The following is a 24930-nucleotide window of genomic DNA, read 5'->3' on the forward strand; positions in this document are numbered from 1 at the left end:
GCATCTCTCCCCTGCTTTCTATTGAGGAATCACAAGAAATTCAAACAGCAGCAGCCAAACTCTTTCTGTAAGTCTGCTGTCAGGTTGTGAAAAGCTCTTGTAATGATGTCTGCAGCACAGCTTTTGCGTTCAAGCATTGGTCCAAACTTCACCAAAATAGTGCTTGAACCTTCAGGGCAGAGGAACCTCAACTCCAGCAAGCCTTGCATCTCCCCCAGGACATTTTGTAGGCAGCTCCTCACGAGGAACCTTGCTGAGTTCTCCTGATTAAGATTTTATAATTCCCTTTGCTGTGTTTGTGCGCTGAGGGGGTGAAGGAGGGGTTGGAGGCCTTTGGGGTATGGACCTAACAACCTGACTCAAGTGGATACAATACATACTGGACAATAGTTCAAGTCTGAGAAGGTCTGGAGTCACCAAAAGGGAGAAAAATGATGCAGGAAGCTTTCACAAAAGAAGCATCTATTAAGGAAAGAGCTGAATGAGAAAAGGGAACATTTCAGTGCATGATGAGCGGGAGGTTGGTGTGTGGCCAGGACAGAGTAGGAGGGAATCTTCAGAAAGCAGGAGCAGCTAGGAGAAACAAAGGAAAAGTAGTAAATTGTATTTTTTTTCCTTCATATCTGTGGCATCTGATTGAAAAAAAAATCAATTCTATTTCCACGGAAAATAACAAAGTCACATTCCCCCCCAAATTTTTAATTTTATTGTTTCAGTGGAAGTTTCTTTCTTTTAGAAACAAAGGGCTTCTTTCAATTTACTTAAAAAAACCTCAAACGTTCTAATGCTCCTTCCTATTAAGGACTGTATAAACAAAAAAAGCTTTGCATTTTTAACAATAATTGTTTTAAAATAGTGCTTTAGCACAAACATATTCTTCACAAAGATCCTTCTGTAATTTAAAACATTTTTTTTGTTGAAGTAATTTCAACCGGTTTATGCTACCAGTAATCTTCATAGAGTTTACATTAATCCACAAACATTGTACAGTGTGATGAAGTTGATGAGAATAAACAAAGGATAAAGTAGAGTATTGCAGCCCAGATAAAGAAACCCTCTGTTTAATGCCAGCTGCTCAGGAAATGTCAAAAGTAAAGTGAGTTTCAGGTCAAGGGCACTGGGAACAGTCTGTTAGCAAACCCTAAGACAGGCAGCTCTTGTTATTAATAAGAACAAGGATATGGTGAGTTCTTTTTAATCTATCCCTGGGCCTCCTTCTGGCTTCCTGGACATGAATTCGTCCCATTTGGGCTCACCTCTGTGGGATTGCTGGGAGTTTTTCAAAACATACCCTCTTTGCTCTCTCTAATGTTCCCCATCAGGTTCGCTAAAGGCCAGGATTTCAGTGAAAATCCTGCTCCTAGGAGACATGTGAGCTCACTGCTAGACCTTGAAAGTACACAAAATTGTGGGCAACTGCTCTTTTTTTTCACTTGTCTTGACAGAAAGGATTTTCCTCACCCTTTGTTTTTTTGCCATGTACCTGTGAGTGTACCTTGTTTATCACCACTTAAAGGAGTTTTACCTCTTGATACAACACTAAGTTGACAGGTGAAACGTCTGAGGAAATAGGACCAAAGTGTGGGCAGGGTAATAACTGGATGAACTTCTCTATTGGTAGCCATTTCATGAAGGATGGGGCACACTTTCACGTGACTAGAAAGCAGATGATCTGATTTGGGAGAATGAACATGGTATGTGCTGATACTGCTTGACAAAATGTCCTCAGCAAGGTGCTGCAAAACAAGAAGACTGTTGACATCCAGTCTGGAATGAACAGCAAACCAGCTTGGCTCTGTATCTTCAGAGCCATAATAGGCACTTTGCTGCAGATGTCCCATAGATGTGCACCAAAAATACAAGGAATTTTGCAATGATTGTTCAGAACGTTGCAGATTTACAGCATGATATGACTCTTTTCTTACTGATGTTCTTTAATCTCTTTGAATTTCAGGGATCCCTTAAATTCATATTTAGTTCTTGAATGCTGTCTTTTGTACCAGAGGAAAAATCCTAGTACAAAACTCTGAAATGTATTTTGTAACATGCAAACTGTCAGCATGCTGTGGGATATGACTTGTGCATCTTTATGATGGAGCACTAGGTGAAAAACTTCTTCAGTACAAACTCTGTAAGCTCAGCCAGGGCATTAGTCAAACTGATGAGGCCTACTCATTTAGAAATTGCCATAATATGCAAATTTGTTCTCACATTTTATTGTTTGAAGAGTGGATATTGGGAGATATAGATTGGGAAGAAACTGATGAGTGACTCAGATGCTGCTGGTGCCACAAAACTTTACAGTTATTAGAGCCAGACAGTCTTTCAGATTTGGTTCTGTTTGCAGAGTAATTGTCCTGTGAAAAAGAACAGCCAATACGATGCAATCTACTATGGATCCAAACCTTCCTCTCCACAGTGACAGCATTTATTTCATCATATGTTAGCTATTTAGAGAGGAGATATTTACAGCAGATCTAGTGAGCCCAGGCATTGGAGACAAACATTATTTGGCACATAATTTGCTTGATCTATTTAGTTCTGTCTTCCTTAGATTGAGACAAGCCCATGTCCTGGAAGTAGGTGTGCTGGGATCACAAGGCTGAAATGAATATTCTGTCACAGTGTGTTTTGGTGACTCAGGCTCTTCAGAAAACTCACTTTCTATCTGCTTCAAAAGATCTCTGTACAGAGCAGCCAGGGGATCAGGCCCAGCCAGTAGGGGTTTATGAAATGCAGGTCTTGATTGAACAAGCTCATCTCCTCCTATGACAAGGTTACCTAAATGAGTGAGGGAAATGCTGTAGATGTTCACCTGGACTATAGTAAAGCCTTTGACACCATTTCCCACAGTATTCTTCTCCAGAAACTGGCTGCTCGTGGCTTGAACAGGTGCTCTGTTTACTGGATAAAAACTGGCTGGATGGCTGGGCCCAGAGAGTGGAGGAGAATGGAGTTACATCCAGCTGGTGGCCAGTTACAAGTGTGTTCCCCAGGGCTTAGTACTGGAGCCAGTTCTGCTTAATATCTTTATAAGTGATCTGGATGAGGGGATTGAGTGCACCCTCAGTCAGTTTGCAGATGACATTAAGTTGGGTGGGAGTGTTGATCTGCTGGAGGGCAGGAAGGGTTTGCAGAGAGATCTGGTCAGGCTGAACACATTGCCAAGGCCAATGGTATGAGGTTCCACAAGGCCGAGTGCTGGGTCCTGCATTTAGGTCGCAACAATCCCAGGCAGTGCTAGAGGCTGGGGACAGAGTGGCTGGAAATTGGCCCTGCAGGAAAGGACCTGGGGATGCTGGTTGACAGCAGCTGAACACTAGCTATGTGTGCCCAGGTGGCCAGGAAGGTAGGCCAAAGACATCCTGGCCTGTATCAGCAATAATGTGGCTAGGAGGACCAGGGCAGTGACTGTCCCCCTGTACTGGGCACTGGTGAGGTTGCACGTCTAATCCTGGATTCTGTTTTGGGCCCCTTACTACAAGAAAGACACTGATGTGTTGGAGAGTATCCAGAGAAGGGAAATGAAGCTGGTGAAGGGTCAGAAGCACAAATCTTATGAGTAGTGGCTTAGGGAACTGAGGTTTTTTTAGCCTGGATAAAAGGAAGGTCAGGGAAGACCTTATCACTTCCTACAACTGCCTGAAAGAAGGGTGTAGCCACGTGGGGGTCAGTCTCTCCTCCCAAGGAATAAGCAACAGGACAAGAGGGCACAGCCTTAACTTGCAGCAGGGGAGGATTTGATTGGATATTAAGAAAAATGTTTTCTCTGCAAGGGTTGTCAAGCACTAGAACAGGCTGCCCAGGGAAGTGGTGGAATCAACATCCCTAGAGGTATTTAGAAGATGTGGAGATGTGGCACTTATGGATTGGTTTAGTGGTGGACTTGGCAGTGCTGAGTTAATGGTTGGGCTCAATGATCTCAAAGGATTTTTCCAGTCTAAAAGATTCTGTGAAACATCTCAGTCGTGCTACTCTTTGCTGTCTGCCACACAATCCTCTTTCACACAAAATGTGTTTGCAAGCCCGGAAAGAGCCTTTTTCTGAATGAGCCAGGAGCAGTTACTCCAAAGCAACTGGTTACTGGCCTTCCCTTCCCACTCTTTGTGTAGCAGCTGTTGGTAGGATCACTGCAAGTACAGCCACAGAATCTGCTTTAACAGCAGCTTGGTAGCTGCTTCAGCTTTCCAAGACAGCTGGCAGCTGAGTTGTGAAGCTGAAGCCAGCCGGCAGTGAGATGTCTAATACATCTCCAGAAATCACTGTGTATTTGCCATGATTACCATAGTGGCACGTCCCACTGTTTTGTCCATGCTCTGTGATCAAATAGAATCAGTCAAGATGTTGCCATTTATCCAAAACTGAGATAAAACAGTGACATAAGAGGAATAACAGCACTTTGGATGAGGCTCCCACATGCCATAATTCTACTAGATTACAAATAGCTTCTGTTATGTATGGCCTGGGAGGAAAAGGTACCATGATGGATAGGTTCCTTCTGGAGGAAGGACTATGATACCAGAATTATGGATGTTTCATAGGGAATAAGTGCCTGTGTTGCAGAGGTGTTGATATGGTTGCAGGTTGTGTGAATAAAAGCAGCATAAGTAATTGGAGTGTAATAGTTAAAATTTGCAAGCAAAAGCTCCAATCTACCTTCAGCAATCCCTGTGCAACACAGTGGGCTGCTGCACTGTGCATTGTTTGCGCTTTTCAAGCAGGTCTTGAACTCACAGCTATTGGCAAAGGTGGCAGGTTTGAATATCCCTGTGCATATATAGGAAATTTGTTGTCATTGGTATCAAAACTCATATTGTGATAAAGGAAAACAGCATTGATCCTTGATTTCTTAAGAGTAATTCCTTCTAAGGTAGGAAAGTGCCATAAGATCATCTAGTTTGATCTCAAATATAATATGGTCTGTTCAATTTTAGTTGATTCACAAATATTTTCAGCATGATGGTTTTAGTTAGGTTAGAGAATTTAAATCTTCAGGGGTAGCAGTTGCATGCCACAGGCACAACACAGAAAGAACAAGCTATATGCCAAGTATGTGGGAGGCCTCAGTGATGATGGAGAGTTTATTAAATGGGACATGCCTAATTGATCACAATTAGTAAAAGTAGTGCTTTCTCCCATCTTTTAACTTTTTTTTTTCCAATTTGACCTGAGAAATTCTTTCCAACCTTTAATCAATATGGTTCTGTGCATTTAAGCCAGACAGATACTACATCCATAGTATCTAGGAACATTTGTCTCTGTCTGGTTAGAAGCCAGATCTAGTTTGTTTGGTGCCTTTTTGTCAGTTATTGCAAGTCTGTAATTTTGAAAAAAAACCCTAATCCTCAAACAGTCAAATAAATAAAAAATCCCAACTGCAAATGCCCAGTCATCTCCATCTGTCCAGTTGAGCATGAGAGGGAGAGGGGATCCTTCCTGTCCAGCCTAGCTCCGAGGTTGTATTGAAACCACATCTTTTAGGAAGGTACGTGGTATTGCCTTGCAACCTCCAGCCAGTAGTGAGACCCTCCTTTACTGATAATATTTTAGTGTTTAATTACCCTGTCTGCCAGAAAGTTACATCTCGTTTCAAGGTTGAATTTGTCTAACTTCCAGCTATTCAATCTTGTTCAAGCTTTTGTCAACAAGATTGAAAGCCCTTTATTAGGTATCTTTTCCAGCAGGGAATACCTATATAAACTGATAGAGTCATTCTATAACTTACCTGACATTCTGCCCCTAAAAATCACTTCCCAGCTCTTGCTTTCCCCACATCTTCCTGCCAGAGATTTCTTTATGGGCTCCATGGTGAGAAACCAACACTGTCTTCTAACAAGAGATGGGGAAAGATGAAATTACCTAAGAAAGAAAGAGGAGAGGTTCAAAAGGAATTGCTTGGAAGAGGTGTTTTGATTTCAACTCATTTCTGCAATACTGATAAGCAGTGCCATGTCCTAGACCACACCTGGCATAAACCAGCCAACCTCTGGTGGGGTCACCTTCTATCAGTGGAGCTGTTGCTCTTTATAGGATTTGAGGATGTAGAAAGTGCTTTACAGAGAAGCATATGGATGTTAAGGAACACTGGCTAAAGCGGGGATAACCTGTAGCATCCTGTGTGGTGCTCTGCAGAGTCATGATGAAATCACAGAAAACCCCAACCACTTAACTTAGCAAGTCATATTAAACACAAAGGAACAGTAACAATTTCACTACCAATTTGCTGTCAAGTAGTCATTTGTCACCCTACCCCTCCAGTTATTAATTTATATAATCAGCACTTACCTTTTACATTATGAAAACATTAAGACAGACCTGCTGCTGTAGAACATTTCTAGATGAGGACAAAGATGTAATGCAGTCCCCATCCCACCAAACTGTTGATCTGCAATATTAGCTATTTATAGCTGACCAGGTCTAAGCATTTAGTGTAAAAGAAGAGAGGAATCCAAAATAAGAAGGAGAGTACAGCTGTCCCCCAAGGAGGAACCATGATCAGAGTTCAGCCTTTGCTGGTAGTGTAGTTTTTGTGTGTACCCTACAGGGGTAAGTTCTGCAGTGGTGGTTTATTTCAAACATCTTCATTTTTCCTCTCAGGATGAAGCAAATGTTTTAAATTACAGCTATAGCATGGAAAAGAGACTTCTACTGAAGCACAGATATGAGTCATGAAAGTGTTTGTGCCTTATTTTCAGGGTAATCACTAAACACCTGCTAAATTACATTTAAAAAAATTACCCAGTATTTCACAGTGGGTTTTATCCCCTTGTTTATTATTTTCTCTCTTAAGCTCCACTCTCAATCCTTGATCTGTGTGGGAAGATTGTCTCATCCATGCAGAGCTCCCAAAACTCAGCAGAGCTCTGTGTGTACCAATGCTCTGCCTATGTGGGGCTGATTACAGGACAAGGACTGAGGTTTGTGCTGCAGAGACAGACCTCGGGGCCTTGAGGCAGAGTCCTGGCACAGCATTGGCTGCACCAACACAGCATGAGGGAGGAAATCATTACCCAGAAAAAAGCCATAGTCTTTTTTTGAAAGCTAGTGCAATAGAAACAAAAAAAATGAAAGTGACTCATCCACGTTGATTCTGTCAAAACTTTACTTTCCCACATGTTGCTGTTTTCTTCTGTTAGCAACTTTAGTGTTGTAAAAGTGCCTCATGGAGGAGAAGAATGCTGTAGATGGGCACTATCCTCCCTGAGACATGGAGCATATACACAGTTAGTGAGCCTCTTGGGAGCGTGGTGGAGGGCACATGCTCAGTTGTCTGTTTTGCTTTTTATGTTTTCTTTAGTTGTTTTTCAGTCTGGCACTGAGTGGGCAGACAAGACTCTTGAACAATCTGTAATTACATAGTGTCACAGTTGATGAGGTTACAAAGGAGTAAATATGTAGTTGGTTTTAGAGAGGATATTTTTAACAATACTCACTCTACATCTAATAGAGTGCATCTGTGTCCTCTGTGGGCACTTTGCCTTAGATAATATAAAAGGAGAGCAATGGGGAAAAGAGCAGCATAATTATATCTGCATAGTCTTCAGCGGAATCAGTTTCTGCAAATACACACTTGACATTTCAACTCTTTCATACCATTTCTGCTCCTATTGATGCCAGTGGCATCTCTGCCCTTGAATAGGGTTGAATTCTGACTGTTGAATCTCTTATGACAAGAGAGGTGTAAGTTTCCCAGCATGACCTGATTGCCATAGGGAAAGACAAAAGTTTTATTAGGCCATCATGTCAGTAATTCTTGACCTGGGGTCGTGACTGTGTCCCGACAACTTTCCCTTCTTTTGGCTCACAAGGAGACACCAGCAATCCAATAAATTTTTCTGTTGTAACATGGGTCACAGAACAGAATAAAATAGCTCCATCAGCCTGCCTGTGCTGGGTCGTTACCTGCTGTGTTTCCACTTTTGCTAGCCAAGTGTTGGCATCTCAGTGATGCAGAGTAGCCTGCTCTGGACAGTATCACATGTCTAAAGTCATATGAAATCATATTGCATTTATACCACTCCGAGCTGAGGGAAAAAAAAGCCTTTTAAAGAGTCAAGGGACCCTTTCACTTTATAATGGGAATGTGGAAAGATTTATTTAAAAGGCTTTTGGATACTGATGCTTGAGGTTCTTTGGTGAAGCAGTTGCTGGACACACTCCTGGTCATATTTATTAATTATTTATGCTCCAACAGCATCAACTAATGCACATGTCTGGTCCAAACATACAGAGTAATGTTGCTTGAAAGTCCATCATTTCCAGCTTTCAGGGCAGGTGTGGGAACAACCAGATTGACTTCCATGAAAGAGCATTAGCTCACTTCAGCTGTTGCCCTACTTTTGCAACCTGAGGTTGAGACTCAGGCTATTGGGAACATCCCCTGCCTCTCAGGTTCAGCATTCAAGGTTTTGCAAGTATATTGATCTTGAGAAACAACAGACTTCCCTCTGCACGTTATGATGAAATGGCAGAACTCCCCTGTATGGAGGGATATTATTCCTGGTTTATAGTGCAGGAAAAATAACTGTTAAAAATACCGTTAGGAAAATAAGACAAAATTGAGAAAAGGCAATAGTACACTTAGTTTGCCAAAACCTGGACATAAGTGCAGACCCATTTTCTAGAGTCCCTTGCTGGATTTTTGAAGAGATTACTAATAATTTGGTTTTGTTTTCCTAGCCCTACTCTGTCTCTTTCTTCCTTTCAGCATCTGACAATATCACCACCTACGCAATACAGCAGAAATGCTCAAGAAATCAGGGGAGTGGTTGGTTGATCTGCCTCTTGAGCAGCCTGCTAAAAACCATCTTCTGAATGAGAAAATTCAGAAGCAGTGTAGGAGAAATCCATCAGAACTTGCTTGCTTTTTTCTCCTCTTTCCTCTAGCCACAGGAGACCAAAGCAATCTCTATCCCCTGGGCCTGTTGTCCTATGGAGGGATTATCCCTTCCTTCAGCATGAAGGTCTTTTCATCTACCATTTACTCTATTTTCCCTGTCTTGAGGTTTTTCCCTCTCTTATTTAAACAGTGTTGCTCTGGTTTTGGCAGCGAGGAGTGCAGGACACAACAGAGCCAGGCCTGCCTTCACCTGAAAGGCAGAAAAAAACCAGTCCTTTTCCTTCTGGCTTTAGCATACTTTGTGAAATCTCTGCCTAATCCTGACCATTCTCTTTCTCTGCCTCTGCTCCTCCATTGGGCTGCCCACTCAAACACTCCTCTTGCTACTCTTCCCCCTCCTTGTGATGTAAAACCTCAACATCCAAGTAATGAATGCTGTCTCACCTCTTTCTCTTCACTCATATGTCTGCAAGGTGAAAGAACGCCCTCACAATAGAAGGAGGAGATAAGAAATTCCCCATGGAAATAGCACAGCTACTTAAAATAATTTGGAGCAAAAATTCCTGCAGGTTTATTGAAAACACCCCCTGCGACACAGAGATTTATTTATCTGCTTTACTGCATTTTGCTTACGTCAAGAGCTGGATTGCTCCTGTACAGCCCCCTCACCAGGCAGATAATTGCTACATATTCTTTTGTACTGCTGCCACCACCTCCACCGTTGGGCGTTTTCCCAAACAATCGCCTGCGCAGCCTCGGAGCAATCCATCTCCCTGCCGACACTGGGATAACAGTGCTTTGGTATTAGGGGTCTCCCAGGAGCAGGTGAGAGTCTTGCCTCTTTTCTTGAAAATCAAATGAAGCAAATGCGGTGCATTTCTCCTTCCTTTTCCAAATAATTAGCAAAGATGTTAAATAAAGCCAGGGTAGCTCTCTGACAGCTCCAGCCTCTCCTCGATGGTATCTCGTTGGCCGTCACTTCCATGCAGACACACCGACCTGATGTAGTGTCATTTATCATTACCTTTTGTTTACAGCCACTCAGCCAGTTGTCACTCTGTGTGACACTGCCTGTATTCAAGCCAATATGAATTTATTTTTCAAGAAAGACTTTCTGAGAGCAAAGCTTATGCCTCACTAAGGATCCAACCAAACTGCATTGCTGGCAAGACCTTTTCCTTCACCATCATCTATTATATTTCTGATTAAATGATAGCGTAACCTGGCCTTTCTCTTTTTGTTATTTCCTGCTCAGGGTTTCTTCCACATGCTGATATTTATCTTTTCAGCAGAATAGTCATTAAATTCTATTGCTATGCATTTTAGCAATAATGAATTTTATGTGTTTTTTGATTTCCTTCACCTGTCTCCAGCTGCTCAAGATTGGTTTCCTTCTCAGCTCCCTGGACTTGGGACTGTCAGACTCCATAGGCTGCAGGCAGCTGGAGACCCCAACAGTGCCAGGACTAACCATGGACCCATGTTTTTCTTAGGAGAAGGATGCCTCTGACAAATGTGACATCAGTGTGTGTGAGGCAGGAGACGAACAGCTTTTTCTGTGTTGCTGTAGCTGCAGCAGTGGGTCTTGGTTTTGAACTTCTTTCTTTTCTTCCCTTCGCCTTTCCCTGGCTGCTCAGTGAAGGTGGGAGAAGAAGAGCTGGATGCAGGGGCAGCATCCCAGGCAGAGCTGGGCCACATCTGTTTATCCTCCCCCTGCCTGCACTTGTGTGGCAGTGTGCAGGTAGCAGCCTCTTTGCCACGGCCTTGGACAGAGGCAGGAGGATGTACTCAACTGCTGGGTTTCCTGCATTGTTTCCTTCTGGACAAAGGCAAAGCTGGATGGAGACAAAGTGCAGGGACTTGTTGGCCATGGTGCCTATTAGAAGCAGGTTCAGCAAAAGAGTTTACTACACTGTCGACAAATAATGACTCTCCTTTCCCTTTTTACTGTTAATATATTCATTGCCAAAATAATATTTCATTTCCCAGTACTACTGCAGCTCAAGAACCAAGAACATGTGTATTCCCTTCCCAAATGTTTCTTACCCGAACAGCACATAATATATAATTGCACAAAAAAAGCTAGAGGACCAAGGACATACCTTAAACTGCTTCCAGTCTGTCTACAACTTTAAAAACAGGAACCATGTCCTTGGCCCAAATACACAACTGGATGAACTATTTTATGCAAAACTTCTGATGAACCAAGAAGTTTCCATGATACTAAATATTTACTTGTAAAAAAAATTATCTCACTGTCAACTTTGCTTTCTAATTTCGTAGGAAGCATGCTTCTTTGTGATACTGTCAGGGTGGTATATCTTTTTTTTATTGGAAAGTACATTTTAGCTAGGAATGACATGAAAATTTATTCCAAAAAAATTGTAAATTCTTAACATCAGATGAAAAATAAATTATTTTGGTACATGAAGCATTTTGTTTTACCTGATACAATGATTTAAAAATATTTTTCTGTTTGCAGATAACTAACAAAGTAGCTTGAAATGAGACAGTCATTTCAACAACATTTTTTCAGAGCCACTAGTGAGATAAAAAAATCCATTATCTGTAAAGCTCAGAGTAGAGCATCTAAGTCATGAAATTTATATTAAAAGCATCTTGTGATCTTTAGATGGTGGGTGCTGGGCACATATACATAGTATATATTTGTGTATGTGCATTTATACATGCACCTATATGAAAGCATGAGCGCATATTTGTAAACAACAAGGACATTGTGCCGCAGGGGTTTGCCTTCAGATGCAGTGACTCACTATAGCTCATGGAGAGGCATGCAGTCAGCATTATTATGGATATTATTTCTTTACAGCTTTGGCCCCAGGCCAAGACTTAAGCACGCACTTAAATTTCAGTATACCAATACTTGCACTGAGCTTTGCTTGAAAGTTTTCCTTAAGTCTTTCCCGAAAATCTCCCATGAATACACTGTGTGGGATTTTGTTAGTAACCCTCGTAATAGTCCCCCCAAGTCCCTCATTGTGTTCTGTTTTGAAAACCACCATGATTTAATCCATGTGTGTGCTGGCAGTGTTATATAAGATGCTGAGGGCAGTAGTTACACAGCTCTTGGAGAAGGTGTTCTTGTTGCCATCCCCAGCAATGTCAGGATAGGTGAATTCAGTTCCAAGCCTTCTTGTGGTGGGCAGGGTTCCAGCAACCTGGCCCTGATCCTTCACCCCGAGGCTGTATCTCAGTTTTGCCTGCCTCCTGAGTCAGTTTGAGCTGCCTTTGCCTTTATCTATACACAGTGTGTTGAGCAAGAGGTGCAGCAGGAGCAGCACAACCTGCTCAGCGATGCTGAACGTGAGCACTCTGTTGGGGCGCAGGTGCCACCTCCTGCTGTAGGTGAAAGGAAAGCCAGGGAAAACAAGCAGCTCAGCCTTTGGCTGCACAAAGCTGCAGATCAGGTCCCCAGTGCCCCGCTCCCTGCTGATGGACAGCAGCGTGTTGTGGAGGCAGTGTAGCATAGCTTGTTTAATGCTGCATTATGGTAATGAATACTGGGAGCCATTAACACGAGAATCTCAGATTTCAAATATAACAAACCACACACTTCAATGTTTTGTAGCAGTGTGTTCTTTGGTGCTGTAAGCAGATGATTTTTTTTAATAAACTTTCAGCCAAAACGAAATTTTCCCAGCTAAGTACCTTTTTAATCAATCTATTCACAAATATATATATTTGTTTTTAATAAAATTTGATAGTATTTGCCAGAAACATAATGACACTTATTTTTACCCATGGTATGTTCTTTACCTATTAAATGTTATACAACCTTTCTAAAACCAAATTAAGCAAAAACATTAGCATCAATCCATTGAATTCAGCTGCTATTAAAATAAAGTAGATGTTTTCAAACACTAGAATGAATGGAAAAATATTACCTTGACTGTCAGATTGCATTTCTTTCCCGTTGAAGCTAAGTGGGTTAAATTAAGTGATTAATTAACTATGCATCTGCAAAATTAGATGGGCATTTTTATTTTGTTTAACTTATATATTTATTTTCAACTTGGGAAAAAAGGAACTGTAACAAGACAAAGGGAAGGCATTCCCCATAGCACCACTGTAGTGTGGTTTCTACTATCATTTCCATTGTAGTGTTGTTAATTGGGCTTATAGCTCAGGCATAAAAATTTGCTCAATAGTGAAATTTCTTGGAGAAGATTTTGTTAGGTTTTATTAACTGTTGTTTTTAGATTAGAAAAGCTGAAACAACATCTATCAACAATAACCACCTTTGCTGCCGGTGTTCTGAGTTTCTCCTTCTCGTGAGCTGACTTGGTCCAGTCTGGCATTGGGTTGCCATTTCCAAAACCATCTCTGGAGCTGCTGTCTGGACCTTTGCCTATGGTTTGCATGAGGGCAAGGCAGGTGCTGCTTTGCAGCTGAGGAATTACCTGGGTGCCCAAGCCAGTTTGGATCAAAAGCAGCAATATCAATTTCAGTTTCTACAGTTCCACTTCCAAAGTGCATGTGGAGGTTCATAAACCTCCTGCAAACATTCAATGGAAGAAGGGCACCCAAGGCTTCTCCACTCAGAATAAAACTTTCCCTTTCCATCCCTTACACTGATCCCACAAAACTGCATCTGGCTGCAGTGTTGTGCTGGATTTCTCATTGAGTTTCCTCTTGCATAACAAATCCAGAAGTGCTTTCAGTGTTGCCATTTGCCAAACCTCCTTTCCAAGATGGTTTTTATCTTGGTTCTTGCCAGAATCCCAGTCACTGGATGGTGCAAACGCTGTAAATGGACTAATGTGGGCCCAGCCAGCGCTGGGACTGCTGCTTTGAGCTGAGCTTTTGAAAATAATGAGCTGGATTGTCAGAGCTCTTGGTCAGCAAGGCGAGAGAATGAGAACCCTGCTGCTCCCCTGCTCAGTTTGCAACTCCAGCTGCCAGCAGTGGCAACTATTCAAGTGAAATTCCCTCCAGTGAGAAAGGTCTTTGGCAAGATAGAAATGTTGGCATTTTTTTTCCCTCCTCTGTAATTTTTGTGGGTTTTTTGGCATCAGCTGCCTTGTGTCTTCATACAAAAGTTCTTTTCTTTTTCTTTTTTCCTTTATTTTAAGCTGACATTTTGATTCTGCCTTAATTAAACCACTTTGGAAGCAGCATGACTCTGTTTTCAAATGAGTTGCACTGGTATAAGTTTTGTGCAGAGGCATCTCTGTTTCAGAGTGACTACATCCCTTCTGACAGTCCTCCCACAGCTACCCCACCTTGCCTTGCTTCAGGCCTCCATCAGGATGTTTTTTTTTTTTACCTGCATGAATCCTACTGCTCCACAAGCATCCTGACCAGATGTCACAGGGCACTTTTCATGCTGAGAGAAAACCGCTTTTGCTCCTTTGCTTTTCTGCTTGCCTGACAGCCCTCTTGCTCCTTTTCCCCCTCCTCCCCTCTTCCATTCAATTACTGACCCAGTGTGGAAGTCATGCCCCAGGATTTCTCAGGGCTTTTTTCTCTCCCAGAAAAAGAGCATGTCCAGTCCTCACTGGACCAGTTCTTTGCTGTGACCTCTCAGTGTCTGGGGCAGAGCATGCAGGAGGAAAGCGCTTGTGGGGTCAAGGGCCAGCACCCTACTATATCCAAGGAACACTTGTGGCTTTACTGCACTACAAGGTGCTCTCTCGCTGCTCCCTCTAGCTAAAGTTTTGCACATGATTTTGCAAAGTTTTGAATAGGTATAAGTAGTGGTCGTTAAAAGATCAGTGATTCTTTTTTTGCTGTTGCCCTTCAAACCCACCCTCCTCCTGCCCTGCTCATATGGTGCTCCTGCAGCTTTATACTTTTAACTGCTTTGTTTTGTTCAAAGTGTCTAATTTTGCAAGAACTGGCTAAATATCCCACCTCTTCCTCATGCCCATGTGCTTCATCTTTCTCTGTCTTGCCTCTTCATGGAGCACTGTAGACATTCAAGTATCAATATTTTGCTTACCAAGGTAAAAAAACCCAGACTGGTTCAGAAAAGCCATGAGTGAACGGCCTCTTAGTTTTTTTAACTGTATTTATAGTAGGGGAGACAAATTGCCAAAATTAAATCATGACAACATGACAAAAATCCACGGAGGTGATAAGGCAGAAATTCCCAGACATCATCTCTTGGAACTTCACTTCCAAGACCATGAGCTCATTCCCCACCAGTGCTTCCTTGGAATTCATTTCTCAGTCTGGAAAGTACCTTCATAAGGAATTATTAGTTATTTTTAGTAAAATCCTTGGAAATTTTAACAATTCAGATTCAAATCTGTTATTATAAAGTCTATTTATTTGGAAGTGCACTTTTATGATCAAAAACCATATGGGAGAGGATTTAAAAAAAGAAAATTAGTGCTCAGGTTCAGGGCTGGGCTATGGAATAATGGATAGCCTCTTCATGGGGCTGTGTTGATTTGCTGTTTCCTTCATACCCCAGCAAGGCCTTTCTGACTTTCAGCCTGGTGCTTGAACATTACTGCATTTTCCAGGTTTATGCATCCTTTTAAAACAATATCCATTTCTATTTTGCAGCTCAACATTTCAAGAAAGCATCCACTTACAGAAAAGAAATGCATGGAGGTTAAGAAATAATTACAAATCAACTATTAGAATTACAAATATTTTTACCCTGTGCTGTTGCTAGTGGATTGAAAATTGAGCCCACTTGGACGAATTAAATGAAATGTGGGAAGAAGACTATTGGGAAGTGATTAGCTGGTCCCTGTGTCCTGGAAGTCTGGTAGGTCACTACTAGGAAACTAATAGCACTCCTAAAGCCAAACAACCAAATACTGGAATCACAGGATATCTTCCTAAGACCTGCACAGATACTTTGAAAAAATCCAGCTGTACAATAAATGTGAAAATGCTCTTAAACTGGCATTAAAAATATCACTGAATGTGTTTAATAAAAATCTTCTCTTAGATGCATTCTCTTAGGGATGGGACAGAACTGCAGAAGGAGATGTCAGGCAGAACTAGGTAATTTCTGGAATTCTGGCTCTGTGATCCCTCTCTTGAAAGAGAGACAACAGAAGCAGTTTAATTCTAGGAAAAGAAGCCGAGCAAATGTTTCTCCTTTGAGCAAGCAGAGAAGAGGGAAACTGTGATCATTCCCTGTTCTGCCTGGGCTGCAGGGCAGCTCCAAGCTGTCTCCTGTGCAGGGCAGACAGTTGAATTACAGCCAGCATGGTCCAGTGGGCTGCTCACTGCCCTACCAGCTATGTTGGGTATTTTCAGTAGCAGGATTTTGTCTTGTAATCCACATCACAGCACCTGACTGGCAGATGTCTGGGTACACAGGGAGGCTGGGAGGAATCAGTAGCTTGGGAGTGCTGGAGTTTTTTTGGACGTGACTATTTTGATCATATTGCCTTTATTCCAAAAGTGAATTTCTAACTACACCCACAGTTCCGGGTGAGTAAAAAGCCAGACCTCGCATAAAAACAATCAATTTTCTAAAGTTGTTGAAATGGCAAGATCTTTAAAAATCTGTCAGTTCATTAACCTATGCCAGCTTACCCTGAGATAATTTAGTAGATGAGATCTCATTTTGCTGATAACTAAAGGAGTTTTAGAACATCCAAGATTTTATTTTTAAATCTTGTTTTCATTTACAATTGCTTGTAACTGTTTATATCAATTTAATGACTAAAAAAGCACGTCCACAATCTGTCCCTGGCTGAATTCCTCTGAACAGTTCACTCGTTCAGAGCAGTATTGGCTTAGTGCGTTGGTTCAGTGACCAGCGTGATTTTCGAATCAATGTAACACAGGAGAGGGTTTACATTACTGCTGCCACAAAATGTAATCAACTGCCTAGCATACTTGTCTGAAGAATTATTAAAGCATAGAATGCAAAGTGGCAGGAATAGAAGTATAATTCTAGTAAAATCATCAAAGGATGCAATAACCGAGTTAGAAAATGCAGTGACAGATCTAATTAACGAATTTAGTCCAATTCAGTCCAAAAATAATTGTCATTAGAAGTAAAATCACATTTCTGTCTGAAGCGTCTCAGCATGTTTGCCATAGTGATTGTTAAAACTAGAAAGAAACCCACTCTCATTATTTTTTTAATGCAATTATTACACACAAAAATCAGTCATGAAATCGAATATGCCAGTTTAGCAAATGATTCTCAGCTAAGAGCCTTCCCTCTCACACCACAAGGTACAGATTTAGGCTGGGGCTGCTGGCTTACAGCACTTTCTGTTTGTGCTCTTGTTGGAGTCAACATTATTTTTGGACTGACTCCTTCCTCCCAAAGACCTCTTTGTATTCTGAATTAAAACAACAGACCATTTAATTTTAATATTGACCTAACTGCACATCTGAATCCATTGGAAGTTGTCTAACAAAACAAAAATACTAATAGGACATGTGCCAACTGCAGTTTAAGTTGGGCTGCTTTTAATACAAGCTGAAGAGCTTTTGTATTAAGCTCTAACAATAGCTAATACAGCTGCTGAGCTGATTACTTAAGCAACTTCTGGATATATTCACACATCAAATTTGAATTCCAAGTATTTTGCATACTGTTTCCACCTATATAATTGTCCGCTGGCCCTTATCATTATTTATTATGCAAAACTGATTTTTTTTTTGAAGCGTGAAGAATGAAGTAATTTAGTATGCAAACAGTTAAAACTCTCATGTGGATTCTGATTTCGTATGTGTTGATAAATTCACTTACGATGACTGACAGTGTGAGATTTTTGGGGTCATAGCGGTCACTCTTTCCATGACACTGATGAAAATGATAAACTAAATGCCAGAAGTGTCCTTGGCGCATCATAGGATGAAATGTGTAAAATGTCAGTGTCTAGCCTGTGTCTATTAATAACTAAATATGATTGTGTGTAATGAGCAGAGATTTTCATGTTGATTGAAGTATGATTTCTTTTGATCTTCCAGATGTTGCTGCTTAGAAATTCATATTGCTCTTTTGCTGCTAAATGCATAATGACCTTTTAAAACCCTTTAACTGTTAAAACCCCTATTATTTTCAACAACACAGTCAAGTTTCCATCTTTTTTTATGTTGATTGGAAGTTTCTCTCTCTTCCCATCCTCACCTTCCCTTTTTGCTTTCTCTGGTCTCCTCTTCCTCTCTCTTTTTTACACCCTTCTTTTCCTCTAACATAGTTCTCTAGCAAAGTTCCTGACATCACATGGACTCCTGTGCTCAGAGGGGCAGATGGCATAAGAGGGCAGGACCCTGTCGCCACTCGTGTCACATCTACCTCCAAAAAGTTCCAGGCTGTTACCCGGCATTGCTGGAAAATTAGTCCTGAGCAACAATTTCAGGCAAACACCCAGGTCACCTCGCTTCTGAGGTAGAAAAGGAACAAAGGCAGGTGTCAGAAATGAAGAATCATGTAGCTGACGTTGATAGTGGAGTGATCTGCTCTGAAGAAAGGAATTGTGGAGCATTGTAAGCTTTCTGCATGAATAATGCATTTGTCGCTCATTTTTGGGCTTAGTCACACCCTGCCTTCCACATTTGGCCCCTTTATGGTTGCACCTGTGCATGAATGGTGACTGCCTGAGAGCCTGCAAGATTAAACAAGTCCCGGAGTAAAGGCAGCAGCAGCAGCAGTGTAAACATCTCTTCATTATCCAGCTTTTGTGCCAATCCCACGTTGGCGGAAGGCTGTCTCTGGCCTGTGTGACTCAGCCATGTAAATGCAGGAGCTGCTTCTGCACCCTGAAGGTGTTTCAAGCTCTTGACTGATTCGGTCAGCAAAGAAAGGAATCTCTACTCCTTGCACTTTTGCCAGTATAAGCTTTAGGATGCTTCAAGAGCTCTGAAGGGGCTTAACAGTGCTCAGGTTTCCTCCTCATCCCTGCACCACTCCAGCCTGAAAGGGCTGAAAGGGCCTTGGGAGACCACCTAGTCCAAACTCCCATTTCAAGCAGGGCCAGCACTGGCTTGAGACCTATTTCACTCAACCCATTTCAAGTGTTTAGAAGGGGTCTGGAAGGAGAGCTGCATCTGGCTTGTTATGTTTGGAATAATGTATATTTAATGGGTCAAGGGCCAAATACTCTTTATAGTCTCATTCCAAGGAAATGCAATGTCTTCAAGCAGGACTCCTATAAATTAGCATGAGGATGAATCCACTTGAAACACTTTGACCAATTCACTGTAAAAGGACTGCTCTATCTAGCTACTTCCAAACCCTCCTTTGGGCCCACTGCCATCCAGCTTAGGAGCTGGTTCAGCTCTTATTACCTGGATGCTGGCACAGGGCAATCCCTCAGGTGTTTTTGTGCCCTCTGAAATGGGGACATGGCTCATGGATCTATTTAAGCTGTCATGTAACAGCAGGAAAACCACTTCTGCTTGGGCAGTACATAGAGGGAAAGGATAATAAAGACAATAAAGCAAAGTAAAACACCTAGCAAAAGAAATCCCGTTTCACCAAGTTATTTACACCTAGATCTGTACCTGGAAATATTCAACATGGAAAACAAGTTATTCTGGTTTTAATTGCAGATTCTGTGGCAAATATGATGCAAAGAGCCAAACCCAAGAAGATCCTAGACCCTTGGAGGGCCAGACCGAGTCTACCATGACAGGTGAAGAGTGTCTGTACTGGATGATTATTTAGTGATTAAAACCGCTGTGTATCATGTGGCATCTTTGCAATGTCCTTGTGAAAATAGATGCATCTTTTACTGGGGTCCCTGTGGTTTTGTTTGTCCCTAATGCAATAATGACAGTCCTGGGGCCCTATTGCTCTCAGCTACCTCTGGTTCCTGTGCAGTGTACTGTGTCCTTCATTAGATATTCTGGTCCCATCTGGTCTGACAAGCCTTCTTCATCCTCAGAAGAGATTACAAATAATAATGATGACAAAACCCGGAGAATTTTTGCTTTATTTTGAAAATGATTGTTTTGTGTTGCATGGTGGCTCTTCCTGCCTCTCTCCAGGGTCACCTGTAACAATTTGCTAGCCTCCTGCCATCAGATCCATATCAAGCAAGGGCATCTGGCAGCTCATTTGGGATGGGAGCAGCTCCGTTTCACCACCTCTGCTGGCCTTCCGTGGGCAGAGGTGAGGTTACTGTGCGTGCAGTGGATTCATGACCATTACTCTGATAGAGGCTATTTTAGCATATTGTAGCAGTTTCATTTGTGTGTTGCCAAAATATTAAAAGAAAAGCTGGTGATAATACAGTATCAACCACCAACACTGCATAATTAAGCATGCATTATTTGCAGTTGGTGTTTGTCTGTTCAATAGAATTAAGGATAATTAAGAGGAAACAGTGAGAAGATATCTCTGCACAATATAGCAATCTACCAAAGCAAGTGAAACAGGGAAAGCAATGTCTCTGAGTAGGATTGTTCACTCATTGTGGTGTTTGCTCCTTTGTTTCTTCAATGGGTCACTTATTATATATTAAAATGATATATTTGTATATGTACATACGTACATACATGGCTTAAGTGAATAGGTGAGAGATCATGGATAGGGCACATTAAGATTTTATAAGATCTGTTTAAAGGGCACACTCAAATTTTGAGAGAGTAGAAGCATTTGCCATGTAGGGCTAAGATGGACACGTCCCAGCTTTCTCTCATCCAGCATCCTTTCCTCTTGTTTACACCGAGATGCCCTGTTACTGTTCCTGTCTGGTCACATTCCCCACTCTCCTCACCCTGAAGCTAACATCTCTGGACTGGCTGGAGTAAGTCCCAAGGTTGTTAAACACTGGTTTGGATACTGGGTTTTGCTACAGGACTGAAAGTGGATGAATGATTTGTGCCAATCCATACCTTGGTAAGAGCACCTTCTTCTGATATCCCACCTTTGGGCTAAGCCTCCTCCCTGGCTGTGGTGTTACAGATATAAATCACCTCTCTGTAGCTGGATAACCCTTTGCTTTAAGGGTCTGCTCCTTTAATCAAAAGCAGTAGGGACAGCAGAGGGAGTGTGGCTAAAGATATATTTACTTGAAATGTCCAGAGCTCTGAATATATCATCAGCATGGGCCAGAATGGCCTGGGGAACATCTGTGCTTCACCTTTGCTCAATGAAGACAAATACGTCTCACTCAGTGCTTTGTTCTTATATAAGTTTCCATATTGCTAGAAATAATTCAATGTATCTTGGTAATTCTGTTAAGGCAGGCTCACCAGTTCCCCCACTTCAGATTCAATAGTAATTGCGTTGATATTACCTGCAGGTATCTTTGTAAGATAATGCTGTTAATGTCACTACTCCAGAAGATTTATCAACACACTAATTGGTGCAGGAAAGTTGACAGCCTGCCCTTACAAGTGCCTGGCTTTGAGCAACCTGAAATTGAAATGATTATTTGAAATTATTTTCATTTTTGAGGATAGTGCTCTGCAGAGGGACAGCAAGAAGCAGCATTCTTAGATGGCACCCAGGTTTGATAAATGGATAACTAATGCAATCACTATTTTTGTTTGTTCCTGTAGTGAAGGCACACCCAAGGCCTTTGGTGAGGATCAGGGTCTCTGTGCTCAGTACAATGTTACAAACAGCTTGCAATCAAATTTAGATTCATAAATAAGAAAATAAAACTATTCCCTTTCAGAAAAATTGAATTCCTTTTCTAACAGGTTGATAAGTGACCTCAGACAGTGGTGGTTGAAAAGAAGAGACAGCTGCCATGGTGTGCAGCAGAGCTTCCTGGCAAGGATCTTATACCTCTACAAGACTACAGCAAGATGAGTCCCTTCACTAATACAGAGCTTTGGGCAAAAAATGTGCTCCAAGAGAGAAACTTACACCTCTGTCTTCGTTCTTCCTTGCCTTTGCAGACAGGCAGAGTTGGTGGTTCCCTGTGGCAGCAGTGGCTGGCAGACTGCCTTGCTGGGACAAGGCACGTGGCAAAGCCCTCCCCAGTCCCCAGTCTCTGGTCCCCAGTTCCTGTCTGGCCAGTCTCTATCTGCACAGATGCTGGCAGATACTTTAGGAGACAATGATTACTAATCATTTTCTTCCTCCTCAGCAACAACTAAGGAAACAAGTGTAGTTCTCCTTCCCAGGCTTGTCCCTTCTCCCTCTCACGTGATCCTGGCCTGTTCCCACTCACAAAATGTTCAGGCAGATAGCCCAGAGACAACTTGGAAAAGCAATCTTCCCCCATACTGGTGTCTCCCAGCTTTTCCGACAGTTTTCCTCTAAATATTTTTTTTTTTTTTTGCAGAATTGAATTTTACCTGTAGTAAGGATCAGCCTTGAGCTGACTTGTACTGTCAAACTCTGCTGAGAGCTGATCCTGAATTGCAGATTTTGCCTGGATTTTGCAGAGTTCTCTGAGGTCTAGACCTCCTGACACTGCACAAAAAGCCCTGATGAGATACCACAAAGGGGTAATGAGCACTACTGCTTGGAGAGGTGGTAGAGACCCCATCCCTGGAAATGGGGATGTTGGTGAGGCTCTGAGAAATCTGGTTTAGTGGAAGATATCTTAGATCTCATTCCAAGGGGGTTGGTCTAGATGAACTTTAAAGGTTCCTTCTAACCCAAACTATTCTATGATTCTATGAATCTGTGAAAGTGGCCTGAATCCAACTGGCCTAGTTTGCATGTATGTTTGAAATTTTAGGAGCCTGGGCAGAAGGAAAAAGATGGATGCAGGTACCTAAATCCTTTTGCCAGTCAATGCAAAGGTATAAGCAATGATAAAGACTTCCAGAGGTTGCTCCTGCCTCCGTTATTTGTGATGCGTGAGAAAGGAAGAGGTGACTCACTGGAAATGTTAGTTGTCTTCATGCCTTTGAAATCTGCTCCATCACCTCCTTCTAAAGGCAGGATTCTAGTACAGGATGGTGCCATTTGTTATGTTATGAACTATGTGGCAGAACTTAGAGCACTGATTTAAGATGGGGAATATCTATCTCTCAGCTTTCCTCTGTTGCAGGAAGAAATTTTCTCCCATTTCCCGTATCTCCAGAGTGCCCTGATTTGCTGTATCCTGGACGAGAGTAATCACCAACCCTTCTTTTCAAGCCAAGGCATGGTACAGCCAAGCTGTTAAGAGTCACATGGAAGAGACAGCAAACAGGAGGGAACCATGCATGGTCAGTCATCAGGCATGCACAAGTTTTGCCATGGTTTTCTCCTGGTTTTTATCCAGTCATGCTGAACTCTACCAGCAGATCTGCTCCAGCATGGCGCAGCCAAAACAACAACAGGGAAATGGCTGCACCACCCTGGTGGTATCAGAAGTCCTGGCTCATCTGGAAGAGGGAGGGTGCAGGTGCTTGTTGGTCTGTGCTTGGGTTTCTTTAGGATCAGTAGCCCTGATCATGCTGCCTGCACCAGCCACTGCAGCAAAGAATGTGGGCAAAATTCAGGCTAAGCCTGTGTGGATTTAGCTGTCAGCATCCAAATATGAGACTGTTGAAAAGGAGCAGTTTTGACAAACTGGACCAGTGTCTGATATTTGTAAACCAGCGTGTGTCTGTGTTCGTATTTATTCACACCATTCTTCAATGTTTCAGTTCCTAGATTGGTGTGAGGATAGTTCCTTGGAAATTAATAACTGTTAGAGCTTTGTGGCTCAGTGAGTTGTTTACTTCCTTACATCATTAATACTATCCTTGTAGGGAGGAGGAGTGTTGAAAATAATAAACACTCTTTCCTTCATTAACATGCTGAAGGCTATGGGAGCAAAGGCAAGACATGACTGCTAGTTACTGTGGGGCCTCAAAATACACAGCTCCCAACTGGTGCTTCAGTCCACGCTCAGGTCTTTTCTCCTTGCTGCAATAAAAAAGTGGCATAATCACACAAGCCCAAGTTTCCATCTTTTTTGGAATATTGACTCTTCTGCTGTCTGTCTGTCTGTATCTGTATTGTATATACATCACCTAGAAAACATGCTGGATTTTACATACTGGGTGTGGGTATCACTCATTACAGGAATTCACCCTGAGCACTGGTCCTTGGTAGGGTGCTGGTTCAGTAGGTGGCACTATTTCCTCTGGATTTAGGACCAAATCTGAGTCCCAGCACCATGTGTGGGGACTTTAAGGCCCAGTTTGAATCAGTTATCAGGGTTGGTTGCTTCTGTGCAGGACATGAAGCAGCATTTCTGGCCATGGAAGGGGGGTGAGGGGGTGGGGCGCCCCTTGGCATCGTAGTCAAAATTAATTTCTGTAATTTCATTCTGATTCTATAAATCTCTTTTGCACATTCAGCTGGGAATTGCATCAGTTTTTTACTTTACAGTCTAAAAATTGCTCTCTGGTATTGAATGTGTTGTAGTAACTCTCTTAAACTAGTTATTACTATCTACCCCAGAGATGGCTGCATTCCTACTGTAGAAAAGAAATGTGTCCCTATACATTCCTTCCCTCATAATATTGAATCTTAATTAATTGCTGCTTATAAAGTGCTTTCAGATCCCCAGAGGAAGAAAAAATTGTATGGAAGTGCAAAGTATTGTTAATTGTTATTTTAGCACTTTAAAAGCATGAACCTGGCCCTGAAAACTAGCCACAAAATAATGCACTAATTCCAAATTCTGCATGAGAAAACTTGAGGCCACAAGGGAATTTGAAAGGAACCTAATTAGGCAGAACTCACAAGGCAGACAAAAACTGGAAGACAAAGGTTAAACAATAGAGGCAAGAATATATTTCATAGGAATCCAAAACACAAGTAGAGAAATGCAGTGATGGACAGATACTCGGTGTGGACCAGAGGCCAGGTCCATATCCACTCGGGGAGATGCTTGCACATTAGCATACATCACTCTGCTAAATGTGCTGGGCAAACCCCAGCCTGAAGTAGCTCAAGCAACTTCCTTGGAGTGACACCAGGGATTTGCTTGGCCCCTTTTGTTTCACTGGTATCACAGGAGTGGAGACAGGGAATTAGACTGACATTGATAATGGCCTGCCATGCAGTCAGGGCAGAGAGTGATCATTTGTGTGCTGTTGGCTCTGCCCTGTAGGGTTTTTGGATTTTGTGGTTTTTCCACCCATTTTATTTTTCTTACTATTTTTAGAAAATTCTATAGAGAAAGAAGAAGTTGTTAAAAATACTAACTTAAAATAAAAAAAGTGAGGAACAGCCTTGGGGCCAGATTTACAAG

General features: G+C 42.0%; 1 protein-coding gene across 1 annotated transcript in view; it reads left to right on the top strand.

Annotated features, from left to right (window-relative positions):
- Positions 1–23619, top strand: part of DNAJB6 (DnaJ heat shock protein family (Hsp40) member B6) — a 124916-nt gene extending 101297 nt beyond the window's left edge. Inside the window, exons 14-15 of the transcript XR_004238194.1 lie at positions 19343–19425; positions 19781–23619. The gene's annotated coding sequence lies outside the window, so the exon portion shown is untranslated. The remainder of the gene's footprint in view (positions 1–19342; positions 19426–19780) is intronic.
- Positions 23620–24930: the final 1311 nt, after the last annotated feature.

This window comes from Corvus moneduloides, chromosome 1 (genome assembly GCF_009650955.1).
Source record: "Corvus moneduloides isolate bCorMon1 chromosome 1, bCorMon1.pri, whole genome shotgun sequence".
In the NCBI taxonomy this organism is placed as follows: Eukaryota; Metazoa; Chordata; class Aves; order Passeriformes; family Corvidae; genus Corvus; species Corvus moneduloides.